Raw genomic sequence first — 18,991 nt, 5'->3', positions numbered from 1 at the left:
GGCTTCCTGCCGTGGTGGCGGCGTTTCCATGACAGGTAGTCAGTCCCGGGGGTGCCGGACAAGGTATGCGAGGGAGAGGGCGGCCTCCTGGTAGGGGTTCGCGGGTCGTCGCCTCACAACATGGTTTTCTTTTCCCGACAGCAAATGTCTGATCCAAAGATGGCGCAATATATCACGTCAAGCAGAGGAAATCGCCTACTCAAACACAGCAGTTATATATATATTGCAAGGAGAGAAATTCAGAGCCACAGGGTCATTGGAAGTGTGTGCAATATTACTCAAGGCATTGCAGTGGACGAGCGGTTACTCTGGGTGAGTCTGTTTTAAGAAGCACAGAGCATAACCACTCGGCCTCTGCAACTGCTATTGAAGTTAGAGAATCGATAAATGAGATGAAAATGATTGCAGGCAACTCCAATGACTCTTGTGGTGCCATTTTAAGGGAGGTATCACAAGATATTACTGAACATGTAGCTAGTAGTATGCCTGCCATCCCCAGCTTACGTCGAATGATCTAATGTAAGAAACTCGCAAATCACCCACAAAGTGTGGCACCACAAACTTTTGGGGATATTGAAATTCCAGCTGAACTCTGTGTTACTGTTTCAAAGGAACAGTTTATTCTGTATGACAATGACAACTGTCATAAGCGCATTTTAATATTTTGCACCCCCCGCAATCTTAACCGCTTGGAGAACAGCGATGTGTGAATGCTTGATGGGACGTTTAAAAGCACGCCCACCCCTTTCACCCAAATCTACACCATTCACGGGTACGTTAACGACATTGTAGTTCCTTTAGTCTACAGCTTACTACCAGACAAACAATCCTCAACGTATACTGAGTTTTTGTCAGTCATAAAATCTAAAATCCCAAACAAAAGTCCGAGAAAAGTAATCATGGACTTTGAATTACCCATGATAAATGTTGTAAAGAAATTGTACATGGATACCCAAATACAAGGATGTTATTTTCACTTTTCTCAGGCTATTTGGCGCAAAATTAAAAAAACATCCCTTATTGAGGATTATGTGTCTGATAGTAAACTGCAGTTTGAGCTTAAAAAACTAGCTGGTCTTTGCTTTGTTCCTCCTAATACTGTAGATGACTACTACACATCGATTACAGAGTCGGAATATTTTATGGTAAACGAGGACAAATTGGCACCATTATTAAATTATTTTGAAGACACATGGATTGGGCATCTAAGCAGGTCGGGTTGCCGGAGGAAACCACGTTTTCTTGTGGACTGGTGGAACTGCTACTCCACCTGCTTAGAGGGAGGAGCAAAGACAAACAATGCCCTTGAGGGTTGGCACAACTCTTTAAACAAAAGTATAGGCAAACCGCACCCTAATTTCTACAGTTTTCCTGAGATTTTAAAAAAGGAGCAAAGTTTCCAGGAAATGCGCATGTCACAGTGTTTAGCAGGTAATCTACATGCACGTGTTTGCCCGCGTTCAAAGGAAATGTCTGTCCGACTTTTGGCAGTATTAAAACTTTTCCCCTTCTCTGTGCCTTCTGACTACCTGTGTTCCATCGCACATGTACTTCATTCCTTTGGTTAAAAAAAGTTGGCCGATAATCCTGTCTGTAAATTGTACCCCCTATCGTGTTTACATTTTTCCCATGGATATGTACTTTTATTTCATTATTTTACATACCTAGTAAGTTTGTAAGTATTTTGTATACAAGCAATGTAAACCAAATAAAAATGTACAAACGTATTTATTGTGTTTACCAAATAAAAATGTACAAACGTGTTTATTGTATTTTACAATTAAATATGTAAAAATGTGTTTTTGGTGTTTAACAAATAAAAATGTACAAACGTGATTATTGTGTATTTTTCAATGTGACATTACATATCAGCGTGCGTGTAAAGTGCATGACACATTGGTGTTTTTTTGGGGGGTATGCTTGCAGTTTGCCATCCATCCATCCATCCATCCATCCACCCACCACACCCACCCACCCACCCATCCATCTACCCGCCCATCCCACCCACCCATCCATCCACCCATCCATCCATCCATCCAGGCACCCACCCATCCATCCATCCACCGACCCATCCATCCATCCACCTGCCCATCCATCCACCCATTCATCCATCCATCCAGGCACCCACCCATCCATGCACCCACCCATCCATCCACCCACCCATCCATCCATCCACCCACCCATCCATCCACCCACCCCACCCATCCCTCCATCCACCCATCAATCCACCCATCCTTCCACCCATCCCACCCACCCATCCATATCCACCCGTCCCAGCCACCCATACCACCCACCGATCCATCCATCCATCTCTCCATCCAGGCACCCACCCATCCACCCACCCATCCATCCATCCACCCAACCATCCACCCATCCCACCCATCCCACCCATCCATCCATCAATCCATCCACCCATCAATCCACCCACCCATCCCAACCACCCACCCATCCATCCCCATTCACCCGTCCCAGCCACCCATACCACCCACCGATCCATCCATCCATCCAGCCATCCATCCATCCAGGCACCCACCCATCCATCCAACCATCCACCCATCACATGTTTATTAAATATGGTGTATTCATTTGACGTTAGTATATTGATATGAGGGGATGAAGCACACCTTGACCCAATCCGCCGCTCTAAAAAATAACCTCAAATGTGCGTGATAAATACACTTGCCATCAAAGGTTTTAAAAAAAAGAAGTATATTATCTTGCTATGAGTGATTGCAGGCTCGAACCGTGTCTGACAGCACCAAAGTCTGCCTAGCTATCCGTCTGACAACATCTTCTTGTAGTTATAGATGCTGTGATTATGATATGAAATATGATGTCTTAATGTATTTCCGCGGTAAAAAAGTAAACACTAGCAGGTGTTTATGAAAAATCATATGTGAATTTGAACACATTTTTTGTGTTAATTATGAAATATATATGCTCTTTGCAGCTTCCCATTTAATGTCATTGTGCTCGCATATTGCAATGACTGAAATAAACATTGTTCTTTAATAATTGTGCTCGCTTCCCATATGCGCTGCTTAAAGTAAACACTAGCAGGTGTTTACGAAATATCATATGTTAATTTGAACATATTTAAGTATATTTTTGTTAATTAAAAAATATATATGCTCTTGCTATCAGTGGATGGTAGGAGGCTTGAACCTCGCCTGTCAGCACCAAAGTCTGTGTATGTTTCCGTCAGACCACATGATGCTCGCATATGCGCTGCTTCCCATTTTATGGAAATTGATGTCATCAGCAATTGTGCTCGCATATTGAAATGACAAATACACATTCTTCTTTAATAACTGTGCTCGCTTTATTGAACGTGTTTGATGCTCGCATATGCGCTGCTTCCCATTTTATGGAAATTGATGTCATCAGCAATTGTGCTCGCATATTGAAATGACATAAATACACATTCTTCTTTAATAACTGTGCTCGCTTTATTGAACGTGTTTAGCATGTCAGCGACTTAAATAAACATTGGTCAGACCACATGATGCTCGCATATGCGCTGCTTCTCATTTTATGGAAATTGATGTCATCAGCAATTGTGCTCGCATATTGAAATGACATAAATACACATTGAGGGTGTCTGTTAGCAACAGCTAACCACTCACAAACAATGTTTATATACCAATTGTAAATTCAAAAAAAAGTTATGCAAAGCATTGCCAGAGACAATGCCAGTAACTCAAACTATAATGCTGTGAGACCTATTGCATTGCAAATGCTTGTTGTTTTGAGAATCTGGTCACCCTAGGCAAGTCGGTAAACGCTTCTGAAGTAATCCATTGCACCACCTTTTATGGCTTTTTACAGAGATGAAACTGTGCCACAGATTGTCTTCATTTCCTATAACAGGTGACACTGTGCCCTATTCGCAAAAGCAGAAAGGCCGTGTTGTCACAGCCATTAAACCAGCTGATATCTCACACCAACATAAAGCCATACCCAGGTTTTCAATGTTAAGTAGGTGACGAATTAAAAAAAAGGTACTAATCGATTCATCTAGGCGTAACCTTGCCACCACATGCAAACCTGTTGTAAACGTGAATTAGGGGGCATTAATGACCAAAACTAGTAAATTAATGACTTTGTTTTCATGGATGTTTAACGTTTCAAAGAAAACAATCGGCCCGTCATTGTTCTCAAGGCTTCAACCTGAAATAATAACGTTATTGTCATTCCTGGCAACAATAAAAACTGAAAGCAGCAGCATTGAAGCTGAGACCGGAAACGACGCGCGCAGACACGCTACCAGCGGTGCGATTCAAGGAAATGCCACAGAGCCGCATAAAAGAAACTGAAAGAGGCCAGGTCGGGCCTTTTTACAGCCCTGAGCTTCTTTTGAAAATTACATCAATAAAACGGGGGACAATCGGGGAGGCAATCCCCTTCCCTCTGACCGGAAGGAGTGGGGCACGCTCCCCGCCACTTCACTGAGATTTAGAGCCGCTCTGCAGCCAGCACCAGCTTCAGCCCTGCGGCTCCCGCCGAAAGCAAATGTTCCCGCATTACACCATGTGTGCTGGAAATGGGCCATCATCAAGGAAAGGGAACGAACCAGCGCTTGATGCTTCGAAAGGGTCTTTCTCTATCTGATCTTACTAAAAGGAATCTAGAAAATATGAAATGCTGTTTTAGCACTTGATCTCAGAAAGCCAAGTCTTACATTTGCCACAAACATCCAATGTATGAGAACACCTCAAAACACACCTGAGGAGGCGCGACTCATACAAAGGACTAGTGTCTCTAAAATATTCATCAAGTGAGAGAAAAAAAATAATCGGTGGCTTTGTAATAAAATAAAAACGGTAAGAACGGAAAGTCACTTGCTGCGCACAGTAGAAGCAAGGGTGATAGATGCCTGCAACTGTCCGAGTCCTGTGAGGACAAATCCTCACTCTGTCCTGGTCAGAATTATGTGCCAGTATTTATGGTCCAATTTACTCTAGAGATAGCGGCCGGCTAGGCCACTGTGACTTAGCAAAGAAGAAATCTGCTTTTCACAATGTGCCCATACACCCACTACACAGCAGGCATCGCTCAGTGGCCAAAGAACCCACCTGCCGCCACACTGTAGCATATGTCCTGTACCTCGGTCACAGAGGCTAGCGAGGTACAGGACATATGCTACAGGGCATCAATAGCCATAGGTACGGAGTAGGCAGTGTCCACTCTTTGATTCCACCCCGTAGTAGCACAAAATGGAAGGCAGACAGGTGCAAATACTGCAGAGTAAAACCATGCTGCATAATGGCTGTGTGAGATGCACAGAAGGCAAAATGAGAGCCTAGCACATTTCAATCAGAAAAGTAGCAACGACCGCTTTGCTATTGCATAATTAACCTGCGATGGATAAAAAAAAAAAAAAAGTTATCTATAAGAGTCGGGGTTGCCCTAAGAAATGGGAGAAGGTATGGCGGGCATGGAGGAGGTACCGGGGAGAGTGGATGGACTCACAGACGGATGGGGAGCTGACCTGAGGAGAGATTGATGTGAAACGTTATATTCCATGGCTGTGCATTTAACGTCGAGGTCTTGTGATGCACGTTCTGCACTAGATTCCCTGGGGGGCGGATGGGTTGGGGAGGGCCGCAAGGTGGTCCTAGAGGGGAGGTGGCGGGGAGTAGGGTGGGGATGATGAATATCTGTCTGCTTTGGGGGGGGGCGGAGTTGGGGGTCCATTGAGGATGTGCATACGTGTGGGAGGGGTCTGTAGTGGCGGAGGGGGGTTTAATGGTTTTTTATTGAATTTGAGACTGATTTTATCGTACGTGTCAATGAACTTCCGTTGCTAACTGATGTGCGATGTTATGGAGCTGGTTGTTTAATAAAAAAGATTAAAAAAAAAAAGAAGAAAATGCACCAAAAAGTCTACTTTTGTTAATTACTTAGGTACGAATGTAGTTCACAGGAGACCAACTAGCAACAGTTTAGAGGGTCCATTGAGAACATAACAATCTCTCCTTGAGTAAGGCGAGGGAAACTTGTAATCTCTCTTTGCATCAGCCTAGGGAAGCAAATAAACCTCTCGTTGCATAAATCTAGGGAAGCATGTAAACCAGTCTTTGCATCATTCTAGGGAAGCATGTAAATCTCACCTTGCATCAGCCTACGGAAGCATGTCAATCTCTCCTTGAATCAGGCTAGAGAAACCTGTAAATCTCTCCTTGCATGAGGCTAGGGAAGCATGTAAATCTCTCATTGAATCAGGCCATGGAAGCATGAACATCTGTCCTTGCATAAGGCTAGGGAAGAATATAAATCTCTACATGCATCAGGCCATGGAAGCATGTCAATCTCTCCTTGCATCTGGCTAGGGAAGCATGTCAATCTCTCCTTGCATCAGGCTAGGGAGCATGCCAATCTCTCCTTGCATCAGCCTAGGGAAGCATGTAAATCTTTTCTTGCATCAGCCTAGGGAAGCATGTAAACCTCTCGTTGCATGAGGCTAGGGAAGCATGTAAATCTTTCCTTGCATCAGCCTAGGCAAGCATGTAAACCTCTCGTTGCATACATCTAGGGAAGCATGTAAATCAGGCCAGGGAAGCATGTAAATCTGTCCTTGCGTCAGGCCAGGGAAGCATATAACTCTCTCCTCGCATTGAGCCATGGAAACATGAACATCTCTATTCGCATCAGGATAGAGAATCCTGTAAATCTTTCCTTGCATAAGGCCAGAGAAGCATGTAAATCTCTTCTTGCATCAGGCATGGGAACATGTAAATCTCTCCTCGCATTGAGCCATGGACGCACGAACAACTCTCTTTTCATCAAGGTAGAAAATCCTGTAAATCTCTCCTTGCATCAGGCTAGGGAGCATGTCAATCTCTCCTTGCATCTGGCTAGGGAAGCATGTCAATCTCTCCTTGCATCTGGCTAGGGAAGCATGTCAATCTCTCCTTGCATCTGGCTAGGGAAGCATGTCAATCTCTCCTTGCATCAGGCTAGGGAGCATGTCAATCTCTCCTTGCATCTGGCTAGGGAAGCATGTCAATCTCTCCTTGCATCAGGCTAGGGAGCATGTCAATCTCTCCTTGCATCAGGCTAGGGAGCATGTCAATCTCTCCTTGCATCAGGCTAGGGAGCATGTCAATCTCTCCTTGCATCTGGCTAGGGAAGCATGTCAATCTCTCCTTGCATCAGGCTAGGGAGCATGTCAATCTCTCCTTGCATCAGGCTAGGGAGCATGTCAATCTTTCCTTGCATCTGGCTAGGGAAGCATGTCAATCTCTCCTTGCATCAGGCTAGGGAGCATGTCAATCTCTCCTTGCATCAGGCTAGGGAGCATGTCAATCTCTCCTTGCATCAGGCTAGGGAGCATGTCAATCTCTCCTTGCATCTGGCTAGGGAAGCATGTCAATCTCTCCTTGCATCAGGCTAGGGAGCATGTCAATCTCTCCTTGCATCAGGCTAGGGAGCATGTCAATCTCTCCTTGCATCAGGCTAGGGAGCATGTCAATCTCTCCTTGCATCTGGCTAGGGAAGCATGTCAATCTCTCCTTGCATCAGGCTAGGGAGCATGTCAATCTCTCCTTGCATCAGGCTAGGGAGCATGTCAATCTCTCCTTGCATCTGGCTAGGGAAGCATGTCAATCTCTCCTTGCATCAGGCTAGGGAGCATGTCAATCTCTCCTTGCATCAGGCTAGGGAGCATGTCAATCTCTCCTTGCATCTGGCTAGGGAAGCATGTCAATCTCTCCTTGCATCAGGCTAGGGAGCATGTCAATCTCTCCTTGCATCAGGCTAGGGAGCATGTCAATCTCTCCTTGCATCAGGCTAGGGAGCATGTCAATCTCTCCTTGCATCTGGCTAGGGAAGCATGTCAATCTCTCCTTGCATCAGGCTAGGGAGCATGTCAATCTCGGGAAGCATGTCAATCTCCCCTTGCATCAGGCTAGGGAGCATGTCAATCTCTCCTTGCATCAGGCTAGGGAGCATGTCAATCTCTCCTTGCATCAGGCTAGGGAGCATGTCAATCTCTCCTTGCATCTGGCTAGGGAAGCATGTCAATCTCTCCTTGCATCAGGCTAGGGAGCATGTCAATCTCTCCTTGCATCAGGCTAGGGAGCATGTCAATCTCTCCTTGCATCAGGCTAGGGAGCATGTCAATCTCTCCTTGCATCTGGCTAGGGAAGCATGTAAATCTCTCCTTGCATCAGCCTAGGGAAGCATACAAACCTGTCCTTGCATCAGCCTAGGGAAGCATGTAAACCTCTCGTTGTATAACTCTAGGGAAGCATGTAAACCAGTCTTTGCATCATTCTAGGGAAGCATGTAAATCTCTCCTTGCATCAGCCTTGGGAAGCATGTAAATCTGTCCTTGCATAAGGCTAGGGAAGCATGTATATCTGTCCTTCCGTCAGGCCAGGGAAGCATGTAAATCTGTCCTTGCATCATCATTCTAGGGAAGCATGCAAATCTCTCCTTTCATCGTCCCTGGGGAAGCATGTAAATCTGTCCTTGCATCAGGCCAGGGTAGCATATAAATCTGGCCTTGCATCAGCATAGAAAAGCATGTCAATCTGTCGTTGCATCAGGCTAGGGAAGCATACAAATCTGTCCTTGCATCAGGCCAGGGAAGTATGTAAATCTGTCCTTGCATCAGGCCAGGGAAGTATGTAAATCTGTCCTTGCATCAGGCCAGGGAAGTATGTAAATCTGTCCTTGCATCAGGCTAGGGACTATTTTATTCCCCGAGACGGTTGAGACGTAGGGAAGAAGACTAAGGAGCAAGGGTAATTTGTAAATTAAAGCTAGAGATTGAAAAGGACCTTAATATGTCAGAGGGCTGGCTCAGCATTTGAATTCATATCAAGGAAGCAAAGGAGGCTGGAAGAAAGCGTTCAGACTCATCGAGCAGCTAGGGGATGAGGCAATATGGAATGGCTTCAGACAGATGAGCCGGCTGCCAACTGGAGCATCAGTGTCTGGAAGAAGGGGCATGGGAGAAATGGGTGCTGCCTGATGTCCACAGGTATGGTGGTGGATAGCAGGACCTGTAAGCTGAAGGAGGAAATTTGCTATGAAGGATCCCAATAGGACTAGAGGGCACATGATCGGAAGAGGTCAGGAGCACTGAAGAGAGCCAGCATGCATTTGCTGTGAGATGCAAGTCATAGGTTTGAATCCCATCAAAGTCAGAACTCCTTCCATGATTAAACTAGGTGATAGCAAAACCTTTTATTTACAGCTTTCAGAAAAGACTGATGTGTGGCATTAAATGGTTTGAGTGGATGTAGAAAACTGAGGCCAAGAAATACACAGTAGGAAATTAACAAATAATAGTAATCTTGCACCGGCTAAATAGTCTCTTGAATGGAGGCATTTTACTTTTTTGGAATTCGCAAACATACCTAGTAGTATATTTGAAAAGCTGTGCCAGTACAGGTTTCCAGGGTTACTAATGTGAATGTCATGTGACATACAGAGATTCCATTTTCTCTAATGTCTAGCGTGCAGCGTTAGGCACTGAGGAAATGGTGCCTGATGCCAAATAGAGTACGTCTCCCACCTTCGGGAAGGCCAAAGCCTTAAAAGATACACGGAGTACCTGTCTAATCAAAGAAAAGAAGAAGAGGGATAAGATCTGCAACAAATGTAAAGCCTGTAAATACAGCGAGAATTGCAAGAATCTCAAAATATCAGGAGAACGAGCCCCACACAAGATAATGAAACATGTTGGGTGTAATACGGAGTACGCAATATACGCCTTGAGATGCCCGTGCAACACATTTTATATAGGTAGCACTGTGCACCAGGCTAAAATAAGAGTGTTGGAACACGGCCATCAAGAATCTAGACCGTCAATATCCCATTGCACGTCGTTTTGCTGCAACACAAAATCAGAACCCAAATCTTTTGCAGTTATATGTACTCGATTGTATCCCAATGAAAGAAAGGGGAGGCAATAGAATTTTGGAGTTAAGAAGACTCGAATCCAAACTTATCATTAAGTATAATACGATGCATCTTGAAGGGCTTAATCTTGATGAGGAATTGGCAGTCCATCACTAAAGCACCTTTGCGGAAATGTATGTGTGCTGTCTCACCTGATAAAAATCGACTTCTGAGTTTTTAAAGGTTTTAAATTGTAAATAGCACTTTCTATTTTTGTAGATGTGAAGATTGAAAAACGTAAACTTTTGGAACAACATTGCCCACTGGGGCAGAACCGTGTTAGATGTGCAATCTGCGATAGGTTTTAATTAGCAAGAATTGTTTATAAACCTTTTTAATTGCAGTCTTTTTCATGACAGGCCCACTTGGGCAGAATTGTTTGAATTGTTAAGTCGATCTGCTATGAACTTTAAAAGTGAATATAAATATGCAGCACTGCACTATTTTGAATGTATGCCCACTGGGGCAGAATTGTTTAATTCATAAAGCATCCTTAATGAAGTGAAAGGTGTTTACCACTCGGTTTACATTTCTGCAATATTGCGTTCATTTGTAAAAAATGCTGATATTACTTTTGTTTATTGTGCATTTCACTTACTGAACAAAATGTATGTTAATCTTTATTGAACCCGATTTGACGAACAGTCAGTGCAACAAACTATCTTTTTTATGTTGATGGATCACGTGCACGCCCCTGTAATGCGTTGTACCTTTAAAAAAAGAATGGCTACATTGAGAACCTCACCTGTGAGAAAGAAGTGAGGAAACTTCGAAACGCGTTGGGTGTTTCTCATTGCCAATAAACAAACACGCGGAGCAAGAATAGCGGCCACGGCTCTGTTTTTTTGTCTCGAAGAAGAGAATTGTATACCAGGATTGTTGTGCAGATTACGGCGGTAGCGACCCCGCCGGGTGCCCACCGGTGAAAGTGGCTTGGACACACGTAAAAATTGGTGATTATATATAATATTTATATATATATATATATTGTCGCTCCAGGTTGTCCACCTTTTGAGTAGCACACGAGTATATATATATATATATATATACACATATGAAACACAGATAGAGGCCCATTTCTGGAGACAAGCGCTTTATTTCAGGTAATTTCATCATTAGCATTACCTACTTAGGTTGAACAGCAGCGCGTGGATCATGCTCCATCGTTATAAATCCACACAAAGAACTCCGATTCAGGAGCCACCAACCCTGCAGGGCGGCCTCTTTTTAAAGCTGGCACAGAGAATATGTAATGCACAGGAAAATGAATGACGAGAACTGTCTCAGCACTTACTTGCATTTCCCGCTGCTTCCTGAAGTTGTAGGCCCATTAATCACGTGGGTCAGTACACCTATAAGAATGCACGCACGTATCCACTTTGTTTGAACTTTCTGTCCGTGATCAAGGCTAACCCTGAAACATGTTGGACTGAGAAAGCAGTACTGCATTACCTGAAATAAAGCGCTTGTCTCCAGAAATGGGCCTCTATCTGTGTTTCATGTGGTGAAAGTGACGGGCTTCTCCGTGCCCGCTTTAAAAATATATATATATATATACACACACATACATACACACACACACACTCAAACACACAAAAGCAATTGTGTGGTATGCCAGTTGTGTCATTTCTGTTAAAGGATTAATGACATACCCATTAGTTGGTAATGTAACAGACATAGATTTAAGGTCTACTATTATTTAAATAAATGTTGACCTGGAAAACATGCATTAATGTACTCCTGTAAAGCATTAGAACACTGGAATGTAGGGAGCTCCATTGGAGTGGGTCAGGGCAATATTGGCTGGTATAGGCCTCCTGCTACAACATTCCAATGTATTTTTTGTGTTTGTACCTCTTTAATTTAAAAGATTCTACCCTCAGAGGGTGGAATGTCCTAATAGTCTTATAGCCCTTCTGCCTCTGGCTATATAGATTGTTAAAGGCTCTCTACATTCAGGGCTAGAAAAATACACTCGACCGCTCGCATAGGCGAGCTAAATTTAACGAGGGCGAGCTGTTTTTAGGTCTACTCACCCTTTCTGGCAAGTAGGAAGACAAACTAATTCTTGTCCCCTGTCTGTGAAAACTGAGCAAATGTGACAAGATAAGAAGATGTTAAGGCATTGTTATTGCTCACAAAGTTAATGAGCAATAAAGAGGCCTTTAAATCTTGTTATCTTGTCACATTTGCTCCGCTTTCAGAGATGGAGGTTAAGTAGGTTTCAGTTAGGGCAAGGAGATTTTTCAAGGTACTAGTCCTGCAGGACTAGTACCATTTTTTGAGCCCTGACATTGTTATAGGCCCTTACTGCAGATTCAGTAGTCCTCTACAGCAGGCTATAAGGCTATGTTAGAATACTGGAATGGTAAGAGCTTCAAGGGAGACTATGGAGTGTCTCAGGGCCAATGATGGCGCGTATAGGCCTTCTGTTCCAACATTCGAATGTGAGTCTTTCTCTTCCTGCCTTTTTCATTCAGAACATTCTATCCTCAGTGGTTGGAACGCCCTTATTGCCTTACAGCATCTGGCTATATCGGTTGTTAAAGGCCCTATCCATCGTTATAGGCCCTCTCCTAAATGGTATAGCCCTCAGCAGCGGGCTATAATATAGTTTATCTCTAGTCGTGTATGAAAACCAGGAGACATTGTTTGCCTGCCAATCAAGTTCCAACAGTTGCAGGAAACCAGTGTTGACTCACTGTATGCTAGGTTGACCTGGTCCCTCTATAACAGACCACAACGATGTCTAGATGTGAACTTTCGAAATTCATCTTTTGGTGTGGGACACGCTCGTTGCTGGTGGCAGCCTCTCTTTTCAGAAGGGGAGCCCTGTATATGCAGGTAGATAATATTTTAATGTCTTTACTTCGGTTCTGCTTGCATAGAAAAGTATCTGAAAGGTGAGAACTACACATTTGATTTTCAATACCAGGATGCTGTAATGTGAGCAATCCATGAACCTGTCTTCACGTTGCAACCTTCTGGCAAATTTGCAAAAGAAACTTTCCATGAACTAAACATGTAATAATCTACCAAAATGTCTTGCTGACCTACAGATGATAACGCAGAGTACTGTGTGACTGTTGGGTAAAATACATATTGTAGGAAAGAGACATAACCAAAACATGAGAATTATGAAACACCCCGAGCTGTAAATGGCCATGATCACAGCTGCCGCAAGTTTCAAAGGAACTATTGGGGTTGCTACACTGCTACATGTGCGACACAGAAAGTGTGATGTCACTACGCAATGACAGAAAAGATAAAACAAGCATTTACAATGCAATGGTCTCGGCAATATTATAGGTAGAGCTATTGGTATTGCTCATTATTTTTTTTTATCTTTTTTGTATCCCTAAATAAATGGCATTGTCATTTCTATTGGCATTAGCTTTTTTTTTTTGCATATGTGATACCTATTGCATTAGCAGAGAGAGTGAGGTAGTGAGATAGAGTGAGGTATTGAAATAGAGAGAGAGTGAGGTAGTGAGAGAGAGTGAGGTAGATAGAGAGTGAGGTAGTGAGATAGAGAGAGGTAGTGAAAGAGTGAGGTAGTGAGGGAGAGGGATGTTGTGAGGTAGTGAGATATAAGCATAGAGTGATGTGATGTAGTGAGATAGAGAGAGGTAGTGAAAGAGAGTAAAAGTGAGTTAGTGAGATAAAGAGTGAGGTAGTGAGATAGAGAGTGATTGAGGTAGTGAGTTAGAGAGAGTGAAGTTGTGAGCTTGAGACTGAGGTAGTGAGAGTGAGGTAGTGATGTTTTGAGAGAGAGAAGTTGTGAGAAAGTGAGGTAGTGAGATAGAGTGGAGTAGTGAGGTAGAGAGAGTTATGTAGTGAGAGAGGTAGATAGAGAGAGGTAGTGAGAGACGGAGAGTGAGGTAGTGAAAGAGTGAGGTAGTGAGGGAGAGGGATGTTCTGAGGTAGTGAGATAGAAACAGTGAGTGAGTTTGTGAGGTAGTGAGATAGAGAGAGAGTGAGGTAGTGAAAGAGAGTGAAAGTGACTTAGTGAGATAGAAAGAGAGAGAGTGAGGTAGTGAGTTAGAGAGAGAGTGAAGTTGTGAGGTAGTGAGATAAAGAGTGAGAGAGTGAGAGAGTGATGTAGTGAATTTTTGAGAGAGTGAGATAGAAATAGATAGAGTGAGGTAGTGAGATAGAGAGAGAGTGAGCTAGTGAGATAGAGAGAGAGTAAAGTTGTGAGGTAGAGTGTTTAAGAGTGATGTGGAATGCATGCTAACAATAAGCAACAAACAAACCTTCTACAAATACCTCCCACCCCAAGACCGGCACTTACCTCTCATGCCGCTGATCAGCACACATAAGCTGTCAGGAGAAACAAGAACAATCTATCTTAGTCTCATTAGCGCTCGTTCCACTGCCCATCATGGACCTGGCATAAAAGGCAACAGTTTCCTGATACACCACCAAACTCTCCCGGCACAAGAGAAACGAGAGCGGCGACCTCATCAGCGGGAGGGGAGCATCCCTGGGAGTTGGAGGGCCCGCTTTGGCCTGTCTCTATCGAGAGAGCCTGCTGTCACTTGGGAGCAGGCCTTGGGTTAGAGGGATCCCTCAGTGGCTGCAGTGCCTTTTGTAAAGTGATCTCCTCCAAACACATTCCCAAAACCCCAAACAGGAGGTGAGGAAGGACCAGGGCACCACAGCGAACAGGCAAGGCCCAAGCTAGTTAATGGGGCTTTAAGGAGAAACAGAGGCCCGGACTGGGATTTGAAGTGCTGAAATCCAGATCACAGTTCACCAAAACAACCACTCGACTCGACTTTTAACATGCTGTCAAAAGCAGAGAGGGGCGACACTGGATCAAAAATACCAGAGAGCTTTAAAGAGCAAGCAAAAAATGGCATTCCAAAGACACCACAATTTTCTTCCATTTTATTATAAAATAAAAAGGTTATTTTCCTCTTGGGATATCCAGGGCCCATATGGATGAGTTGGTGCGTTTTGAGCTTTTAACATCCTTCGAAGGTTTTTCAATAATGAGTTACATATCTTCTCATTTAAAAAGGTTTTTTTTCTCTTTATGAAATACTCCAATACTCACTAAAGCATTTTTTTGTTACACCTTTCAATTGAAGCCTCTATACATCCCTTCTTCCATTTCTTGGAATTTAGTGAACGATGTCATAATAATAAATATCGCATCTTGCAATTTTCAGGTTAAGTTGGTGTGGTGCGATTGGGCTCAATACACAAAGATTTTCTGAACTCTATAATGTACCTAAATGCCTGCATCTGGAGTAGGTTTATACACTTTTTTTTGATTCACCCAATATTCAAAGAAAAGCTGGGACAGTTACATTTTCATATGCATAGTTCTGGAGGTATTTTGTGAATTCTTAATTAAAAAGCAGTAGCAGTTCCACATGTGCAAATGTACATGTATGTACCAGGTGTACATTCAAAGTACCTTCAAAGATTAGAGGTGCTTCTGTCATGGCGAAGGCTACCGTAACCGGGTTCCACAGGCTGAAACGCATCCATGTCAAGGTCACACTGAATGTGCATGGGCTCCGTGAATTAGTTCATTTAATTATTGGTATATATTATGAATTCTGCAGTACTGCAACTTACATAATCATTAAGTCAGTAATAGCCCTACGTGGAGACCTATCCCGTATGTGCTGGTTGCATATATGACCACAATGGACCTTTGTTTTTAAAAATGCACATGCACATCACAGATGGTCACTATCTTCAGCTACAATAGATGGACATTTTAGAAATAGATTGTTCTACTGTATCGTTATGTATAGTTATAGGTGACTGGCTCAGTTGGCCTTTCAGAAACAGCTGCCACCAGGAAGCTTCCTGTGGGACCATCCAGCCCCGAGGTCAGCATTTACATGACTCTTTCCATACTGTTACTGATGAAGCAGGACAGAGGCCTCACCGCTTCCCGCTGATGTGTCTCCTGATGAAGAGGTGGCGAGATCAGCTTTCATCTGTAATGCCTTCGCTCTGCCCTGCCTGTATGTAGCAGGTGAGCTTGACCAGACCTTTGAACGACACAGCAATGACAACACAAAAGGCTTCCCATTACAGGTGCAAAAACATGACAGCTTTTATTCCACAGTGGGGCTTTCTTCCACTCTACACAAGGGGCACTTGATACCAGCAGCAGACGTTACAAACAATACGCTACGCAATAAGTTACTCTCATTACCTTACAAGCACACCCAACAGACAATGCCTCTCCATCCCTGATTTAGTTAAATGAATTAGTAGTAATACAGTAATACGGAGCAGAAAGGGAGATCAGTTTAGAAAGAAATGTGGCACCAACGGCCCCTCAGCAGTCAGGGGTGTCCTTGACTGAAATACTATAAATAGGGGGGGGGGTTGTCCTACGGGTCCTGGCTGGACAACTATGTTAATAAGAAGAACAAGCATTTACAATGCAATGGTTTTGCCTTTGTTAAAGTTAGAGCTATTGGCATTGCTCTTGACATTATTTTTATTTATGTTTTTTTAACATAAATAATGGCATTGTCATTTACAATGCCACTAGCTTTATCTCTCGCAAATGACACACACAAACACACACAGAGCCCCCCCCACACACACACCCACACAGATCCCCCCACACACACAGCCACACAGAGCCCCCCACACACACAGCCACACAGAGCCCCCCACACACACAGCCACACAAAGCTTCCTACACACACAGCCACACAGAGCCCTCCACACACACCCACACAGCACAAGCAGGCAACAGGGGCACATGGAGGCACAAGCAGGCAACAGGGGCACACGGAGGCACAAGCAGGCAACAGGGGCACACGGAGGCACAAGCAGGCAACAGGGGCACACGGAGGCACAAGCAGGCAACAAGGGCACACGGAGGCACAAGCAGGCAACAGGGGCACACGGAGGCACAAGCAGGCAACGGGGGCACACGGAGGCACAAGCAGGCAATAGGGGCACACGGAGGCACAAGCAGGCAACAGGCGCACACGGAGGCACAAGCAGGCAACAGGGGCACACGGAGGCACAAGCAGGCAACAGGGGCACGAAAACGGAGGCACAAGCAGGCAACAGGGGCACACGGAGGCACAAGCAGGCAACAGGGGCACACAGAGGCACAAGCAGGCAACAGGGGCACACGGAGGCACAAGCAGGCAACAGGGGCACACGGAGGCACACGCAGGCAACAGGGGCACACGGAGGCACAAGCATGCAACAGGGGCACAAGCAGGCAACAGGGGCACGAAAACTGAGGCACAAGCAGGCGACAGGGGCACACGGAGGCACAAGCAGGCAACAGGGGCACACTGAGGCACAAGCAGGCAACAGGGGCACACGGAGGCACAAGCAGGCAACAGGGGCACACGGAGGCACAAGCAGGCAACAGGGGCACACGGAGGCACAAGCAGGCAACAGGGTCATGAAAACAAGCACAAGCAGGCAAAAGGGTCACAAGCATGAATTGTAATTTAGACGGGGCTGAAGTGGAGAACGGTCAGTTCGGGAAGTAGTGCGGCTGGTGCAGTGGTACCAGGCCGAAAGGTGAGAGGGGCTGTCTGCACCCCAGTTTGGACAGTTTCCACTACCTAACAGGGATTGGTGGGAGGGGGGCGTACTTCTTGCTTGCTTTAGGGCTGTTACTTCGGGGACGCAGTGCACGCTGCTGCCTGCTGCCGCCGGGACACGACAACAGGCAGGGAGAGGACAGGCTAGGAGAGAGCAGGGAGGGGACAGGCTGGGAGAGGGCAGGGAGGGGACAGGCTGGGAGAGGGCAGGCTGGGAGAGGGCAGGGAGGGGACAGTCTGGGAGAGGGCAGGTTGGGAGAGGGCAGGTTGGGAGAGGGCAGGTTGGGAGAGGGCAGGTTGGGAGAGGGCAGACTGGAAGTTTAAAGGCTGGGAAAGGACAGGCTGGGAAAGGGGGGGGGGCAGAGTCAGTCATGTCAGGGGTCCCTCTGAAGGCCCGGGAGGGGGTCAGGCACTTGTCGGGTCGGTCAATCATGAGGGCTGGGGAAGAGTCAGTCACATCAGGCTGGTCCATCTGAAGGGCTGGGGCAGAGTCAGTCTCATCAGGCCGGTCTTTGAAGGTACCGAGGGGGCGGGGCAGAGTCAGTCTCAGATCCGTTCTCTGAAGGGCCGGGGCAGAGTCAGTCTCATCAGACCAGCCTCTGAAGCAAGGGAAGGGCCGGGGCAGAGTCAGTCTCAGACCAGTCCTCTGAAGGGACGGAAGGGCCGGGGCAGAGTCAGTCTCATCAGGCCGGTCTTTGAAGGTACCGAGGGGCCGGGGCAGAGTCAGTCTCATCCAAGCAGTCCTCCGACGGTAGGCTGGAAGTTTAAAGGCTGGGAAAGGACAGGCTGGGAAAGGGGGGGGGGCAGAGTCAGTCATGTCAGGGGTCCCTCTGAAGGCCCGGGAGGGGGTCAGGCACTTGTCGGGTCGGTCAATCATGAGGGCTGGGGAAGAGTCAGTCACATCAGGCTGGTCCATCTGAAGGGCTGGGGCAGAGTCAGTCTCATCAGGCCGGTCTTTGAAGGTACCGAGGGGGCGGGGCAGAGTCAGTCTCAGATCCGTTCTCTGAAGGGCCGGGGCAGAGTCAGTCTCATCAGACCAGCCTCTGAAGCAAGGGAAGGGCCGGGGCAGAGTCAGTCTCAGACCAGTCCTCTGAAGGGACGGAAGGGCCGGGGCAGAGTCAGTCTCATCAGGCCGGTCTTTGAAGGTACCGAGGGGCCGGGGCAGAGTCAGTCTCATCCAAGCAGTCCTCCGACGGTACCTAAGGGCCGGAGCAGCATCAGACTCACCCCGTGCTGCGCCGGGGGCGCCTCCAGCGGCGCGGCGGCCGCGGGCCCCAGTAGCGCCTGGAGGAGCAGCAGTGGCAGGGCAGCGCGGGGTCTTCATGGCGCTGGAGCTCTCGAACCCGCGACCGTCCTGAGAGGAGTGCGCGCGCGCCGCCGCCCCCGCTCTTATACACCCAGAGGGTTATTTTCCTTCATATTTTTCCTGTTTTGGTTTCTCAGGTGGGGCGGGGAGGGGGGGGGGAGGGGGGGCGGCTGTCAAAAGTCACATTCATGCCGCTACAAGCCGCGATTGTGAGGCGCTG

The 18,991-nt window shown here is 46.1% G+C and overlaps 1 protein-coding gene across 1 annotated transcript in view; it reads right to left on the bottom strand.

Moving 5' to 3' along the window:
- Positions 1–18,991, bottom strand: part of LOC147718467 (cysteine-rich hydrophobic domain-containing protein 1-like) — a 293,993-nt gene that overhangs the window by 148,076 nt on the left and 126,926 nt on the right. The gene's annotated exons all lie outside the window — the stretch shown is intronic.

The sequence above is a fragment of the Lissotriton vulgaris genome, chromosome 4_1, assembly GCF_964263255.1.
Source record: "Lissotriton vulgaris chromosome 4_1, aLisVul1.2, whole genome shotgun sequence".
Classification (NCBI taxonomy): Eukaryota; Metazoa; Chordata; class Amphibia; order Caudata; family Salamandridae; genus Lissotriton; species Lissotriton vulgaris.
The sequence above is the reverse complement of the archived record's forward strand: the minus strand, read 5'-3'. Positions and strand labels throughout refer to the sequence as shown.